Genomic DNA, 13,366 nt, shown 5'->3' with positions numbered 1-13,366 from the left:
TTCATGATGAGTGTGTTCAAATAATGCCACAGTGGCTTCCTGTCTCTTAGCAATGATAGGAAGTGTCTGTAGACAGAAGATGTGTGATACATTTTAACGATCCAGCATCTGATGTATTAAAGAATAAAACCGTTTTGTTTTGTTTTTAGCATTTATTGACTTGCATGACACACCCTATTACAGTGACATAATTTTACAGGTACAGTCATAGTAATCATCCAAGCTGGCAGCTATAAATAATGTAATAATGACAATACAACTGTGCAATCAAGGGTAGGACTGGTAACACTCATTCTAATATTGCTTTAGTAGACATTAGCAAAATACAGCTGTTGATGTCCTATAAAATTAAGTCTGTAATCATTTTAATTAGCTTTGATGGTTTCCAAGATGGAAATTATATTGCTCATAAGGTTGATCTTTTTAAAGTTCAAAACGATTACCAGAGTTCTCAGATATGATTCATTTGTCTATCAGTTCACATTTCTCCTAACTTTGCAGTGTTATTATTTATATACTGTTATAGTATTTATTGATATTTTAAATTAGCTTTTTGTATTAGTTTTCATTTTAATAGTATTTAAGTTTTAGTCATTTTGATGTGCTTTTATTTTGATGTTTTAATTTTAATATATATATTAATTTAATATTATAATTTAATTTGATTAATTTTAGAATTAATGTTATAATCCAGAGGCACTCTTTCAGGAGAAAAATCTGAGAAGTAGGTAGTGGTTTAATGGATCACAAAACTCACGGTTTGGACCATATTATGGTTGTTGAGTCATGGATCGGATAATTTTTCGGAGCAGCAAGAAAAAAAAAATACTTTGCTTTTCATTTATTGCTTAAAGCACATTTTAAGTACTTCGATACCACAGCAAAAACTACTAGCCAACTAATAACGTTCAAACATTATTAAAGTGAACAGTCAGTAAAAAAAGAACAAATACACTAATTAGAAGCATAATAGAACAAAGTTACAAATAAAGTAGAAGTTTAACAGAAATATCCAGGTACAGAAATTTAATAATTAGCCCTAAATGTAAAATAACACTATAGTTTTCACTGTATAAATGATGAATCTTTGTTAAATATGCGCTTTGTTGTTTGATTAACATTAATGATAAAGACAGCAGCAGGTATTTATAGGCTGCTGCCACTTTAAGACCAAATGCATGGATACAGTATAATGATACACATCCGATTTCTTTCTCAGCTGTTTACGTTCACTTAAGACATAACCGACTGTGTTTACGAGAATACAGATCACGGATCAACGATCCGTTTAACCCTTAGAAGTAGGAGCCTTTAGCAATTTGCTATCCATTTAAGAAAAGAGAAATAACTGAGATACAGAGATCTCATCTGTGATTTTACTTTCACACAGGCCATTCCTTAGATATGAACATTCAATGTATGACACACACAATATAATTTTTCTTTTTTGCATAACAGTTTCACAGGCATTAAGATTCACTGTTTGCCATTGCTGTAATTTCTGTACTGATCCAGCTGTTGGTGTACTTTCAGAGGAATAAGATTATTCCAAATGTGCTGATCCTCTCTGTACTATCAACTCTGTGGGCCAATAAAGGCGAAGAACATGAACTGAATTGAAGTGAATGGCACTTACATGCCATTATGTATACATGTGTATTGAAGAGGGAGGCCTGTTACAAAGAATAACAGGAATGTCCAGCTGGCATTGATGTAATGGCTCCAGAGAAAATTAACTTGACAGAGTATTCAAAGTCTCCATTAGAGTTAAAAGTAAAGCATGGCTTTGAAATCCTGTCTTTTTTTTTTACCCAATTGGCAGTTTGGACTTGTACAAATGCAGTTGGACAGACAACAAACCAATGATGAAGCAAGCATTTCCTCCAAGGCTTTGTTTTCATGTGATAAAACCAAATAAAACCCTTTTTCAGAATGACTTTACTTTAGGTTTGACTGTACAATTCCCCTTGATTGATACTGGGAGGTCAAACAGGGATTGTCATAGTCACAAATGGCATTTGACATCATTTGGTTGGAGATTATGATGGATGGAAGGGCAGTGAGATGGAGCTCAGCTGACAGATGTCTCTGCTTTAGTGTAGTGATGTGAATTGTCATTCATGGTCATTGTTCATGTATGTGTGTGTGTGTGTGTTCTTGCGCTCTTTCCACTGTAGGATCACATTAAAGGCCTCACCAGTGACATACAGCCCTTATTGTGATAGTTATGGCTGCCTGAGTGACCATTACTCTACCTAACCTTTAGGGTATTCTTATGTGTTTTGTTTGTGTGTGTATGTATGGGAGAAAGCAATTCACTTGTGATGTGTGTTTCTTCTGTTGGGTGTGATAAATTTGTGATGTTGTTAATGTGGTCAATAGAACCAATTTAGCCCATTCAACATGGTTTATAGAGACCCAAGCAGTCATTCCAGTTCATCAATGCACTTAAACTTACAGCTATTTTGATGTGACGTTCATAATACAAACACTAACCAGTTTCTATTTAAAAGCTTTCGCTGATTCATGCATCTTATTGTACCTAAAATATGTGCATCTTTGTTTTTATTCAAAAGGAAAACTTCCTAAAGTCTATTGATATAATCGGTCACAGTTAATTGTGGCAGATATTATTTTAGCTTTCTTTGGCAGATGGCTTTAGATGTTTTTTCCTCAGTTACATTATTATTTGAAGTGTCACTTAATATTTATAGCACATGCAAGTGTAAAAATGAAATATGACATACATTATTCCTGTGTGATCACACTGACTTCAGTTTGTACGTGTACAACTGTACATGTCAGTAGTGTGCAGAAGTCATCCTCTGAGATAGTAGTTTGATTGACAGGGACAAAAGAGATCACTGTCTGAACTGGTTAGTGCTAAAATAATGGCTTTTTAGCCTTAGGATGGAAGGGTATGTTCTATGAAAACCACTTACGTGGGTTCTATTAATTTTGATTTGTGTAGCTCTTTCAAAGTGGTCAGTTTGCCAGCATAGTTAAGGAAATTTGCCTCATATTGTAAGTAAAATGAAACCAAAGTGAAAAATGTTATACAGTAGCTTTCAATGCCAGAACCTCTTAACATGTTGAACTTACTGACAGATCCAAAATGTTTGAAGAACTGATTTTAAAAAGACCTAAAGGAGACCATAGATCCTTTCCTTTTGAAGACAGCTGACTGTGAATGTCAGTGTTCATGTGAAACAGCATGAGAAAAGAATTATAATTGCCTCTAGATGCACTTGAGCAATGCATGGATGTGTTTGCATTATGTGTTTGTGTGTGTGTGTTTGATGTGATCAAGCGTGCTGTAATGCGATAAAACAAGCATGACAACATGTACATCCTCAACAAAACAATAATTTTAAAACATTCTCAAGTCAAGTCTTACTTCTCTGCTGGGTTGTAGGGGGTTTATTTTGAATCTAAATTATTCTCCAGAGATCAGAGTGTTGTGTTATTTCTGTCAGCGTAAGGGGTCTGAGGGAGAATTAGTCTTTCTTGGCTTGGTTACAGACAGTATTGACTATTGTTCCTTGATTATGAAGGCGTTTCTGAGAACGAGAGAGTGAGAGAGAAATGGAGGAAAAGATCAGAATTAATGAAGGGTCAGGAGAACTTGAAAAAAATGCTGCCACACAGTGTGAGAATACTGATGGTGAACTATAAATGCTAAAGAAATACAGTCAAATTTAATGATCCTATTTGGTAGTGCAACTATTTTGCTAATTCGAGTCAGTTGACCCTTCTTGGTTCAATATTACATGCTAACTTTGATAGTGTTTCATATTAACCTGCCATTAAACCTGTCAACATGAAACCACATTTGTAACTGATTTTAATTGCATAATGTGATGTATTTCAGAGTTAAACTATGTTATTCAATAGGAAAAAAAATTACCCATCGGGAATAGGCTGGATTGTCAAAAGCAGACCGTACAAAGATACAGATTGCCAGACCAAAATACAAGTTTGCTAAATAATATTCTCTTAATAGCTTTTTGGCGATTGGTTAATACTTTTAAATAGACTACAGCCTACATGATGTCACTGAAATAGGAAAGTAATTTTGATGAATTTGAATTTTGATAAAATATTACGAAGACAAATTAAGAACAGGAATGTCTAAAAAGCTAAATAGATATTTTGATTTTTTGTTGAAAAAAATCACCCTATCTATTTCTTAAACTGATCTTTTAGAGTCAGGTTCCGGAAGTAAAAACTCCATTAATTTTCTCCATAGAGAAACCTTATAAACCTTTAAAGACATCCTTACTGTGAGCTGCGAGGTTGCTAATTAATATTATTTGATTCTGTTGAAGACTTATTTCAAATTAGATTAAAATAATCATGTTTAAAAGCATAATTTGTGGTGAAAAACTACATTAACCATCATGCTGTGCAGAAAATTCCACCGATCATAGAGTCGAAACAAGCAAAACATGCCAAAAGACCTCATTAGCTCCTCCCACTCCCATGAATCACCGCAAATGACGCAATCGAGTCGGTCTCTCTACACTCTCAAAATACTTCAATATTTGAATATGCATATTTTGCAATAAACTTAAAGTGTATTGTTTCTATATACAGTATGTAATCAACATTTGTAAATTAGTAGATTTATAGCTATTTCTCCATTGTTTTCAATTCAATGATGCTGGTAGCAATGCTTCATGGGACTTCCCTGGCTAATTTTTGTCTGATTTTCAAATATTTTTTGCTTCATATCAAAATTTGCAATGTTATGATTCACCTCATAGCTGGTTTGCTTGGTTCTTGGCTTATAATGTTATTTGAAGACTTTTTTGAAATCCCTATGGGAAAAATGAATGGAAAAATAATTCCAGAGTCAACGCCGCTGGAAAAGTGGGCAGGCATTGATTTTATTGTAAACGATTAGTCTATGCATGTTTCATTTTTTAAAACTGTTTTGACCTTTTAATCAAAATTTCATGACTCAATCTTCTGGTGAAACAACAGACTTCTGTCTGGTGATTCTCCAGTCATTTAGTGCATTTACATCCTGCCCCTTTCTTACAACTGAATACAAGCTCGCATTCAGTTCTTCCTCCATCCAATCAACAACCAATGGATAGAACTATGTCCCCGCCCAATTGCAGAAATAAAGATTCTTTCCTAACAGCTAGTTCCGCCCCATTCTCACGCAATTGGTTGAGCCTGAAATTGATAAATGAGGCATGTTGAAAGCGCCACGGCCCAAACTTTGATTGGCTTACTTAAAGTTGTCTATGCACATTAAGGTAGGAGAAAAAAATTACACGCTTAAAATCCAAAGAAAAATCTAATGCTGTTTGTGTAACGCAGCATAATAATTTAATGTATCTCGTAATGCCTTTGGCAGTGTTAAGTTATTCCATGTTTGCTCTGGTTATTTGTGAAGGCGTGCTTCATAGCCCACCAGAACTGCAGCCCCTCTGAACTCTCAGGAGTCTGGTCCTCTGCTCACTATTCAGAAAACACTTGTTCAGTCCTGAACCACAGAATGAGGACATTTCTGCATAATTTATACTCCTAAACTGATAAACATACTGTATAAGTGAGTTTTTCCACTGAAGCACCAGAGGCCTATCTGCAGGGTGACTCACACCCATCTGCGGAAAGCACATGTGCATTAGCTTTATTAAAACACTCCACTTTACATATGGCAAGTACTTTATTAAACTCAGAAGTCTTTGACCTGTTTGTTGATATTGTTTATATGCTTAAGGCATTAAGTGTTCTTAAGCATCTCTTTTGAAAAAACACACAAATAAACAGTAGTTATTTGAAGGATCAGATTATTTCTGGCCCGTCTTATGTACCCAGCTATGCATGCATTCCCTCCAGGAATATTTCCACAGTGTAGAGAGAGCGAGAGACAGTGAGATATGATTAGGACATGTGGATAAGCTATTCATGGTCCACTGTCAGGACCAAGCCCGGTTAAGAGCCCCTCTCACATAGGAGTGCATAGAGTCGCGTGCGCCTCTAACCAATTTAGAAAAGTTAACGACAATCCAACCCGTCTTAAGTTTGCTTTGATCTTCTGTGGTTGACGGATATTTAATGCCTGAATTAGAATTTCAGTGTCACGCCTCATTCTGTGTTTAGCAAGGGATGTTCTGGATTAATCACGTTTAAAAAAACAGTCACTATTTTTCAGGATGTTTCATTTTATTATTTATAAAATCTCAGGCCCATTTTTCTCTTTAATGTCTTGATTATCTTGATTGTTTCTCTACAGTAAGGATTTAAGGAAATAGTCATTATATATATATATATATATATATATATATATATCACACACACACACACATATACACCGATCAGGCATAACATTATGACCACTGACAGGTGAAGTGAATAACACTGATTATGTCTTCATCACGGCACCTGTTAGTGTGTGGGATATATTAGGCAGCAAGTGAACATTTTGTCCTCAAAGTTGATGTGTTAGAAGTAGGAAAAAATGGGCAAGCGTAAGGATTTGAGCGAGTTTGACAAGGGCCAAATTATGATGGCTAGACGACTGGGTTAGAGCATCTCTAAAACTGCAGTTCTTGTGGGGTGTTCCCGCAGTGGTCAGTATCTATCAAAAGTGGTCCAAGGAAGGAACAGTGGTGAACCGGCGACAGGTTCATAGGCAGCCAAGGCTCCTTGATGCACATGGGGAGCAAAGACTGGCCCGTGTGGTCCGACAGATGAGCTACTGTAGCTCAAATTGATCAAGAAGTTAATGCTGGTTCTGATAGAAAGGTGTCAGAATACACAGTGCATCACAGTTTGTTGTGTATGGGGCTGCATAGCCACAGACCAGTCAGGGTGCCCATGCTGATCCCTGTCCAGCGGCGAAAATGCCAACAGTGGACACGTGAGCATCAGAACTGGACCACGGAGCAATGGAAGAAGGTGGCCTGGTCTGATGAATCACGTATTCTTTTACATCATGTGGATGGCCGGGTGTAGGTGCGTCGCTTACCTGGGAAACACATGGCACCAGGATGCTCTATAGGAAGAAGGCAAGCCGGGAGAGGCAGTCTTATGCTTTGGGCAATGTTCTGCTGGGAAACGTTGGGTTCTGCCATCCATGTGGATGTTACTTTGACACGTACCACCTACCTACGCATTGTTGCAGACCATGTACACCCTTTCATGGAAACGTTATTCCCTGGTGGCTGTGGCCTCTTTCAGCAGGATAATGCGCCCTGCCACAAAGCAAAAATGGTTCAGGAATGGTTTGAGGAGCACAACAACGAGTTTGAGGTGTTAAGTTAGCCTCCAAATTCCCCAGATCTCAATCCAACATCTGTGGGATGTGCTGAACAAACAAGTCCGATCCATGGAGGCCCCACCTCGCAACTTACAGGACTTAAAGGATCTGCTGCTAACATCTTGGTGCCAGATACCACAGCACACCTTCAGGGGTCTAGTGGAGTCCATGCCTCAATGGGTCTGGGCTGTTTTGGCAGCAAAAGGGGGACTAACACAATATTAGGAAAGTGGTCATAATGTTATGCCTGATCGGTGTATATATAACTGTGAGACATAACTGTGAACTTTAATAATGTCTAGATTTTATAGCCTGAGCTATAAAAGAACAACTGCTGATCAAATAAAAAAATCCTCTAGTGTGACATCAGCTTATGAATGTAAGAATTAACATAGTGGAGCTCTAAACTTAAAGCTACTTTGTCACGAAGATCGCAACAGATGCTTTTTCATCGCACATGGTTTTTAACTTCTCTTTTACATAAGTTACAGCATGTATTCTCCCATATGCAAAAAAAAAAAATCCAAGTTTGAGAAGTCCCATAGTGTAGCTCTATACTCCCAAATCTGTGTAATGACCAGTACAAGACCATGATATAGGTAAAGCAAGATCTTTTCTTTCTCTCTGTTGAATCCCTCTCTCTCTCTCCTGCCTGCGGTATCCTGACAGCATTCTGTTGAGTCATGTTTCCTGCGGCATGAGTACCTCTCCCTCTCTGCAATTGCAGTGACATGCTGAATTACATAACTGGACACAGTAAGAGGACGGTGCCTGAAGGCTCCATCTGAGCCGAGTGGACTAGACGTAGCATCTTATTACACTTTATGCAAAGATTAATTAATGCAGTTGCCAAGAAACTTTAATTACGCTTCACTGTGCTGTATGGGAGAGCACCATATGTTTGGTTATTACACAGATGAACACATAAGAAAATAATACTTAGAAATAAATTATCTCCAATTAAAGTATCAAAACTTTTTCTGTTTGAGCTAGAATGATTGCAGAATGGAACTAATCATGTTTTGCGATGGAGATACTGATCTACAAGCTTAGAGAAGGTATGGCCAGTGCAAAACCCCTGACAGATGATATTAGCCTGCTTAGAAGGACAGGAAATTGCAGTGGATATACGTTCAAGATTTCAATTGGCTGCCTCTCAAGATTTGGTTGAACAAAGTTCCCTCCTTTTCAGGGGCCAGTAAGTTCTGGGTGCCTGTACCTGGGAGCAAGCGGACAATATTTATAATGTCAGCCCAGATCATTAACCACAAAGCTACTCTGTTCCAAAGATTAATATATATATATATATATATATATATATATATATATATATATATAGACTCATTTTCATTGCATTCATTGCAGTTTCTCTGTCTTTAACTTCCCTTTTACACAAGTTACAGCTTGTATTCTCCCATATATATATATATATATATATATATATATATATATATCTCCATGAATAAAAAGTCCAGCTCCATTTGTGCCTGTTGTGTTGGTGCAAGTTTTGAGCAGCGGCGTCAGTTAGAGGTGTAAGTATTTTCTGCAAACCAGCCGCCGTGGGAGAAATCAGACAGTCAATCCCTCCAGATTAATGACAGTTGATGTTTTCCATCTAATCTGCTGACGGATTAAAAATGTCATCCGCTCAGAATGTTTTTAAATCTATTTTAAACAAATAAATAATTATATACACAAATATGCAAAACTATAGCTAATAAGTAAAATTATATATTTTGATGCAAAAATATTGTTTATTATTAAATATTGATTTTTATTTTTATTTTGTTTTATTCATGAAAACAGAGGTATTGGAATTCATAATCCTACAATCTGGAGTCACTCCACCCAGCTGTAGTGACATCATCTCTTATATAACCATCATACTGAGTGATTGTTTTAATACTTTATATGTCAGTCAGTTCACAAGCAAGCAAAAGCAGGGCAATGTCTGGAGCTAAATCAAGATTAGCATTAATTTTGATGTTTTTTTGTCATGTTAAAATAGTTGAAACATAAAGGGAAATTAAATAACCTCACGGAAATGAAACATCCCAGCTGAAACGCTTTTTATGACTCAAAATAATTTCATGTTTACTCACTTTTAAGTGCATTTTAAAAAGCAGCATTTTTCATCTCAAAGCTTTTTCCTTTAGAAGCAGGTGAACAGTGAACTGAACAGTTTTTTTTTTTTTTTTTTTACATGATCATTATTTTTTATTGTTCATCCTAAGCATTCACACACGCACTAAAGTCATTGCACTAAAAAGCTGGCATTCAACTTAAATCCTCTCCCTTTCCCAACCCACCCAATCTGTCAATAGGAATTGTTTCTCTGTGAGGCAATCCATGCCTTTGGGAAGATAACACTGAAAGGCCAATCACAGCAGAGCTTGTGGGAGGAGCAAAATCTGTGCATTCATCCTCAGCCAATGGTGTAGCCCAGTAGACGTGGTTTGGCTTTAGCCAGCCGCCCCTTTTGTGACATCACAGCTGTTGCTCGGGCAGTGAGAGTGCACTAGGCGTGGGGACGACGAGCGGTGCATTCATCTGGGGAGGGGGTCTAGAAACAGGGAAGGGGATCTGTTGTGTTATTCAGCCACCAGGCCCTACTGAAATCTCAGAAAACAACAATGGAGCCTGCCTGAGAAGGATTCACTCTACTTTTGCGTGTAAGTGTGATTCCTCTTTAACCCTCTAGTGCGTTTGAGTCTTGCTGTGTGCACGTGAACGGTTGTCAATGATTCTGCGTGTTCACTGGAGCAGTGAAGAGCTGTGGCTTTCAAAGAGAAGAATGCTTTTGTTTCTGTCTCCTGTTTCACATCTGGTCAGAGATGGTTCGAGGTTTCTGAATAATCTCATGCTTCACTCTGTGTCATGTTCACACCTTTACTGCCTATTCTGATTTTACCAGGTCTAGGTGGATGACAGAAGCAGATATATGGGATTTGAGTGTGTTTGAAAGGTATATACACATGTGCCATGCACACAGTGACGTGTGGGAGTGCATTGTGGGATAATTTTGTATGAGGCGGCATGACACAATTGCTGATTGTTGTTGGCTTTTTTTTTTTTTGAACAATGACACAGTGTTTGGTTTCTCAATTGTGGCTGTATCTGGGTCAGGGTTGCTGACCGGTGGCTTGACCCATAAGATCTTGTTTTATTGGAACAGGTGGATTTATGTCAGTCAGCATTTAGAGTAATTCATGTCACATATAGTGTTTTGGTTGGCATGCATGTGGATCAGTGACAACAATCTTTATGATAAGATTTGTTTTTAAGTTCTGCATTAAAAGTGGTTTTTATATATATATATATATATATATATGTATATGTATATGTATGTATGTGTATATATATATATATATATATATAATTAAGAAAAAACACAGTAAGTAGTTTCGCTGTTATAGTATTTTTTTTTTTTTTTTACTATATGCAGTGTATATACAGTACTACACACACACACACACACACACATATAACTGCTTCATTGCTTTTAAACATTTAAAAAATGTTGCCTGTCATGAGGTCCAAACAAAATTCAGAAAAAATACATAAAACAGGAAATTACACTCAAATAATGAACTTTCACTGTTGTTAGTTTCACTCAAACCATTACTTAAAAACACATGCAACTTTATTTAACTGAGTTGTTTCTATTTTGTAGAGCAAATGGTTAATTTAATATGGTAAATTAAGTAAATGTCTTCACCTTATGTAATAAACTTTTATAAATTTAACATAACATTACTAAGTAAACTGCACATATAAATATTATGTTACAGTGACAAATTCAAATGATAAAGAAATTTTGTCAGCTTCACTTGAATTTTTGTTCATACAACTAAATTGTTATTTGTACAAATTACTCAATATAGTTGCGTGAAACACTGCTTTTTTAAGTAAATCTAACAATTCATTTTTTGACCTCTGCAGAACCTCATGAATGTGTGAGGGTCAATAAGTTTCCTAAAATATCAGACAATGTGACCTTTTTATGACAAGACAAAGTTAGTTCAAGTCAAATGTCATGTAGTCAAACTCCCCAAAAATGTAATATCTATGAATTAATATGTATGTATATAAATGTAAGAAAAAAATCCTTTTTGAAAATAATAATGTGTATTAATGTGATGTACGTGCATGCAAATCAGTTTTTCCAAAAGATAAATTTTTTATGGACACTGTGTCATTGACCATGTAGCAACTCCAGAAAAGGTTGTGTGCTTATATTCAGATGTGATTCTCATTTCAGACCAGTAAATCTCATTTATAAATATGCTTTGCATTTTTAGTCACATGATCATGAATTCTACGTGTCAGTGTGTATTTGAGCTCCTGTCAGCCCAGATACCTGCTCTGGCTCCTCTTTCTGTGTTGTGCACAAGAATCTCAGCCATCCGCTGCTGGACATGACCCCTTATTAAGCTTAGCCCAGTGAGACATGCGTCTAAATATAGCCCGCATATCAAACACATCAAAACAGAAAGGATGAGGGGGGTTTGAAGGAGGAGGATTTTAGAAAGTGGGAGAAGGGAACTAATATCAGCTATAACACTCTCACGTTACCATCACTCATATGTCCATGAGAGCACATGTCAAAAGTATCAGAGCAACACTGGGAACAGAGGCACTGGAGTAAACTGAGAGCAAGACGCTCGCTGTCAAAACATGACAGAGAGCAGAAGGGAGAGACTGGAAGTGTCATAATTGGCCTGCAAGCTGATCAGACAGAGACTTTACTGAATTAAAGGCCTTATTTTATTTTTAGTTTTGATACTAGGTATGAATATTGAATCTGACTTGTAGGGGAGAGTGGGGTAAGATGTGTCATCCCCTTAATCTAGAAAATCATGCATAATTTTGGTCACATGGCACATGTCAACTCACATTTTTTGAGCTATCACAGGAGCAGGGTTATTATAGGTATAGGCTAACTAAAACTACATAAAAAAAACTTAAACTTATCTTATTTTAGTTAGTTCTAGTTCTCATTTTCATTTATTTTAAATGTATTTACTAAAATAACTAAAATGAATAATCTGAAACAAAAACTATAAAAAACTAAAAAATTATATAAAATGTAAATATTATATAGACATTTAAAAAATAAAAATGACAAAAACACAATAAAATTACTAAAAAATTAACTTTAAAATGAAAACAGAAAATATAATAAAAATAAAAACTAAATCAAAATATTAATAAAAAAATCTATAATAGTATCTCACTAAAATAACACTGCACAGGATATGTTGATTATGTTTATTAAATTATTATGTCGGATTTGATCTAGGCCCTTTGTGCTGAACAAAAATCATTTAGTAAGACTAATACAACTTTAATATTTTTATTAATATTAATATTATTATTATTTCCCAAACTATTAAGTTGTATAAAGTGTTTTTTGTGAACATATATATCATATACAGTATATTTGCACATATATTCACTGTGATTGACAGATGGACATGAAAAAGGAATTGCTGTCAAATCGATTAATCACAATTAATCGCATCTAACATAAAAGTTTGTGTGTACACACACACAGACACACATATTATATTTACAAACGTTTATGCTAGATGCGATTCATTTAGATTAATCAGTTTTACAGCACTAGAAAAAAGTGAAAAGGTTTTTATTTACTTACGCTGAAAATTGCATGTTAAAGTACATTCTCATGCCAGATAATGTTATTTGTCAAAGCAAATATATACAGATCTAAACCATGTAAATTAATAATTAATTAAATATCCATGAATTATTAAATTAACCTTTTTTTCTTTTTCTTCTTCTTTTTTTTTTTTTTTTTTTTTTTAAAAAAAGGTAGCTGTGGGGTAAAGTGTGTCAGATGTGTTGATACATGCTGTTAGTGGATCAACTAATAATGATAGTAATTTTGCTTCTAATGCCAGAAATACTGCAATTTAAATTGTTTCACTATATTCACTATATGTCACTATATATGTGAATAACAAAATGAGACTTAGAAGTGGAACTGTGCATTAAATTTTCTATTTAAATCGTAAATTATTAAACTGACTCCTTAACATGACACGGGTGTGTCAGTGGACCTCTTTG

At 35.6% G+C, this 13,366-nt stretch overlaps 1 protein-coding gene across 4 annotated transcripts in view; it reads left to right on the top strand.

Annotated features, from left to right (window-relative positions):
- The window catches only part of trim3b (tripartite motif containing 3b), a 36,550-nt gene that overhangs the window by 8,507 nt on the left and 14,677 nt on the right, over positions 1-13,366 (top strand). For 2 of the 4 annotated variants that reach the window (XM_051908755.1, XM_051908752.1), the window contains exon 1: positions 9,781-9,948. The exons of the other annotated variants lie outside the window; for them this stretch is intronic. The gene's annotated coding sequence lies outside the window, so the exon portion shown is untranslated. Of the gene's footprint in view, positions 1-9,780; positions 9,949-13,366 lie in introns of those variants that run through there. 4 annotated transcript variants of the gene reach the window in all.

The sequence above is a fragment of the Ctenopharyngodon idella genome, chromosome 10 (genome assembly GCF_019924925.1).
Source record: "Ctenopharyngodon idella isolate HZGC_01 chromosome 10, HZGC01, whole genome shotgun sequence".
Taxonomy (NCBI): domain Eukaryota; kingdom Metazoa; phylum Chordata; class Actinopteri; order Cypriniformes; family Xenocyprididae; genus Ctenopharyngodon; species Ctenopharyngodon idella.
The sequence above is the reverse complement of the archived record's forward strand: the minus strand, read 5'-3'. Positions and strand labels throughout refer to the sequence as shown.